Below are 5027 nucleotides of genomic sequence, written 5' to 3'. Positions count from 1 at the left end.
TACCATACTGTTTATATTACTACAGCTTTGTAATATAACTTGAAGTCTGGAATTGTGATGCCACCAGCTTCACTTTTCTTTTTCAAGATTGCTTTGGCTATTTGGGGTCTTTTGTGGTTTCATACAAATTTTAGGATTTTTTGTTCTAGTTCTCTGAAAACTGCTGTTGGTATTTTGATAAGGATTGCATTAAATCTGTAGATTGCTTTGGGTAGTATAGACATTTTAATATTTGTTTTTCCAATCCACAAGCATAAAAATTCTTTCTATGTCTTTGCGTCATCTTCAATTTCTTTCATCAATGTTTTATGCTTTTACGAGTATAGGTTTTTCACCTCTTTGGTTAGATTTATTCCTAGGTACCCTATTATTTTATGTGCAATTGCAAATGGAATTGTTTTCTTAATTTCTCTTTCTGCTGATTCATTATTGGTGTATAGAAATGCAACAGATTTCTGCACATTGATTTTATATCCTGCAACTTTGCTGATTTCATTTATCAGTTTTAGCAGGTTTTTGGTGGAGTCTTTAGGGTTTTCTATACATAGTATCGTGTCATCTGCAAATAGTGACAGTTTTACTTCTGCCTTACATCCTTTCATTTCTTTTTGTTTTCTGATTGCTGTTGCTAGGACTTTCAGGACCATGTTAAATAAAAGTAGTGAGAATGGACATCTTTGTCTTGTTTTTGACCTTAGAAGAAAAGCCCTCAGTTTTTCTCCATTAAGGATGATGTTGGCTGTGAGTTTTTCATGTATGGCCTTTACTGAGGCTACACATTTTTAAATTTTTTTGTTTTATTTATTTTGAAAGACAGACGGAGAGAGAGAGAACGTGAACAGGGGAGGGGCAGAGAGAGATGGAGATACAGAATCCCACGCAGGCTCCAGGCTCTGAGCTGTCAGCACAGAGCCTGACGGGGGGCTCGAACCCACAGACTGTGAGATCATGACCTGAGCTGACCTGAGCTGAAGTCGACACTCAATGCCAGGTTTCTAAACCATAAAGTTACTATTTTCCCTTTGTAATTAATAAATATCTTGGGGAAGATATGTTGAGACTATGCAAATACATTGTTTCTCATCAAACTTTCACCTACTAATTTTAGTACCTATGTATGGATCTTGTCTGCAACAATTATTATATATTGTTATATAATATATAATACCACTACAATATATTGGTATAGTGGTATTCTAATAGCGCTTTTCTGATCTCATTCTTTTCACATTTATTAATTAGAATTATTCTGTAAGTAAAAGTTGCCTCTTTCCCCTCATTTATTTATTCAATTAGTTATTTACATCAATTTGGACTCATTTATTTTATTCTATGGGTTATAATCTAATAGTATCATTATTTTCTGGTTCAAATTGTTCCACCTATGGCCATTACAAGCTCTTTCAGGTTGGCTATAGTGCTTGTTTGATATGCCCACATTTAAAAAAAATTTTTTTTTTAGTACTTCCTTAATTTCTGGGACTACAAGATGCTCCAACTCATCTTGTATTTTCCCTGTCCCAGTTCAAATACTTCTTCAAGGAACTCTGGTTCCTTCCGACTACCACCTATGTTCACTGGTACTCATTGGGCTATTATTGCTTCTACACTATCTTAGGTAACTTGGAGACTTGGAAATATATGAATGTATTATAATCCCATGTCGCACACATTTTGTCTTTTTTCTTTCTTCCTTTCTCACTGTCTCTTTACCCCTTTCTCCCTTTCTCTCTCTTTATTTCTTCTTTCTTTCTTTCTTTCTTTCTTTCTTTCTTTCTTTCCTTTTCTTTTTTTTCTCCCTCCATCCCTACCTTCCTACTCTCTTTTCTTTGTCTCTCTCCATCTCTGTCTTCCATCTACCTACCTGCCTACCTACTTACCTCTCTACCTACCCACCCGCCTCTGATTCCAACCCAACACCACAGGGCTCATTCCAACCTTACCCTTTTCCTTAATTTTAACATCTTTCACTCACAGTGAGAAATTTGGCTCTCATTAACTACAGTGAATTTACTTATTTGTTCAACTATTGTATTCACATAAAAAATTCAAAATTGCCAACCCATACCCCTGGGAGAAAAAAATTTATTAACTATAGTACACTATGTTCAGTTCTTTTCACTAATATCCAGCAGAAATGCTATTTTCCAAATTAAGTAGGTTATGTCTTTTCTTCCCCACCCCTTCAGTGTAGTCTTAGTGATTTGTAAACCAATTAGGTTCATTTTTTAAAGTTTTTGTTCCATTTTAGGTCCCCCCATATCCCTTTTATTTTATTTTATTTATTTTTTAAAAATATAATTTATTGTCAAATTGACTTCTATACAACACCCAGCCAGTGCTCATCCCAAAAAGTGCTCTCCTCAATGCCCATCACCTCCATATCCCTTTTTAAAAAATTATATATTGGGGCACCTGGGTGACTCAGTCGGTTAAGTGTCCAACTTCTGCTCAGGTCATGATTTCAAGGTTTGTGAGTTTGAGCCCCGCTTCAGGCTCTGTGCTGACAGCTCAGAGCCTGGAGCCTGCTTCAATTCTGTCTCTCCCTCTCTCTCTCTGCCCCTCCCCTGTTCATGCTCTGTTTCTCTCTCTCAAAAAATAAATATTAAAAAAATTATATATTATAAAATTCACATTTTGTCATATACATTTCTATGGGTTCCGACAAATGCAGAGTCATGTATCCACCACCACAGACATGAATGAAGTCTAATTTATAGATTTTTAATTTTTAATTAATTGAATTTAATTAATTAATTGAATTTAATTTTTAATTTATAGATTTTTAAAAGATGTTTATTTATTTTTGAGAGAGAGAGAGAGCAAGTGCAAGGAGGGGAAGAGCAGAGAGAGAGAGAAAGAGAGGGAGAGAATCCCAAGTAGGCTCCACACTGTCAGTGCACAGTCTGACCCGGGGCTCAAACTTATGAATTGTGAGACCATGACCTGAGACAAAATCAAGAGTCAGCTGCTTAACTGACTGAGGCACCCAGGCACTCCCAATTTATTGATTTTTTTTAATGGATTGTACTTTTTCATGTCATATGTAAGAAATCTTTGCTAACCCAAGATCACAAGCTCTTCTTCCATCTTCCATGTCTTCTTCTAGAAGTTTTATATTTTTATGTTTTACATTAGGTCTATGATACACTTTTTTTGTGGTAAAATATACATAACACAAAATTCATCTTTTTTTTAACTGTTGGAAATTATGAATTATTAGATAAAATTAACAGTAGTTTACAATTACATGTCACTTTACAGTTTACAAAGTTGTTAAATATACATTCAGTTTAATACCCTGAAATAAGGAAATTCAATTCTTTTGCCCTCCCATCTCCCATCCATGAAGGACAGAGCTAAGGAAAACTTGATCAGGAAAGGTCATATAAATGCATCAATCTGTATAGCACCACAAAGAGTAAAGGAGACAAAGGCAGGGCTTTGGAAGGGGCCACAGGGACGTAAAGGAGAAGACTAGAGTGTTAAATATGAAGAAAGGCCAGGGGTTGTAGGAAAATTAGGCAACAGAAATGGCAGGGTCACGTTCACTCAGAAAAGAACAGTGCACAGCATATGTCCCACATTCTAAAACATGAAAAGATCATAACTGAAGAGCTGGAGTTGAACTTTGTAGTTTCACAGAACACAAGTAGATGACCACCAACCGTGGCTTATGAATGAACTCAGAACTCAGGTTCAAAATGCATCTGGCTGCAACTTAGGGCCTCCTTGGCCCTTCAGAAATTTAACAAAGGTCATCTGAGGAGCTGCAATTTTACATAGTGGTGGCATCCTGAGAGCATCAATCGTTAATATCTTACAATCGTGGAAAAGGAGTTTCCAAGCGGGGCCGAGCAATATCGATGGGAAGTCGATACCTGGGCCATCTCTTGGAGATTCCAGCTGAAAGAACTGCCAAGTGTTTCTCCAGAGAAAGCACTTGCCTGGGTACGACTCAGGGCCAGGCAGGAATTCACACTATGAAACCGGGTGGAGGAAGGCAGAGAAGTAGCCCACTGAGACCACGTTCCCATTATTCTCTAACATCACTTCTCTGTAGAGATTCCTCTGAACAGGGTCCAGGCATCCCCATTCCTCTCGAGTAAGGTGCACAGCCACATCCTCAAATGTCACAAACTCCTGGTACCTGGCTGGCAGGAGCGTGGCTGCCTGGTCTCCTGGGCTTCCCTCATGGGGAAGAGCAGGCACCTGGGGAACAGGTGGAGCCCCGTCGAGCTCCTGTTCTATGTCAGTGTCCTGTGCGAACTGAGGCTCTGGGGACAGACCCTCAGACTGGCTCTCCAAAGACTGAAACTGGACAATTGGTGATCCTGCTGATTCCTGGGCTATTTCCTCCATCCTTGTTCTGGAGGACAATGGTCATCACTGAAAGGAGGGGCAGGCCAAGCAGCCGTCCCGTCGCAGACACCCTCACTCTAGGGGCAGCCCCTCCAAAATTCATGCTTTATCCACTTTAAAATGTACAATTTGGTAGCATTTAGTATATTCACAATGTTCAGCAACCATCACCACTATCTAGTTCCAGAATATTTCCATCACCCCAAAAGGAAACCAATCCATTAAGCAGTCACCTGTCATCCCACTCTCCCACCAGCCTCTGGCAACAACTACTACTGTCTGTCTGTTTCTACAGATTTGCCTATTCTGGGTATTTCCTTTAAATGGAAACATACAGGGGCACTTGGGTGGCTCCGTTGGTTAAGTGACTGACTCTTTTTTTTTTTTCAATATATGAAGTTTATTGTCAAATTGGTTTCCATACAACACCCAGTGCTCATCCCAAAAGGTGCCCTCCTCAATACCCATCACCCACCCTCCCCTCCCTCCCACCCCCCATCAACCCTCAGTTTGTTCTCAGTTTTTAAGAGTCTCTTATGCTTTGGCTCTCTCCCACTCTAACCTCTTTTTTTTTCCTTCCCCTCCCCCATAGGTTTCTGTTAAGTTTCTCAGGATCCACATAAGAGTGAAACTATATGGTATCTGTCTTTCTCTGTATGGCTTAT

General features: G+C 39.0%; 1 pseudogene; it reads right to left on the bottom strand.

The window, feature by feature from the left end:
• Positions 1-3820: 3820 nt before the first annotated feature.
• Positions 3821-4420, bottom strand: LOC122477357 (annotated as a pseudogene).
• Between the last annotated feature and the right edge of the window lie 607 nt (positions 4421-5027).

Source organism: Prionailurus bengalensis, chromosome X (genome assembly GCF_016509475.1).
Source record: "Prionailurus bengalensis isolate Pbe53 chromosome X, Fcat_Pben_1.1_paternal_pri, whole genome shotgun sequence".
NCBI classification, from domain to species: domain Eukaryota; kingdom Metazoa; phylum Chordata; class Mammalia; order Carnivora; family Felidae; genus Prionailurus; species Prionailurus bengalensis.
This window is presented reverse-complemented; position numbering and strand designations above follow the sequence as displayed.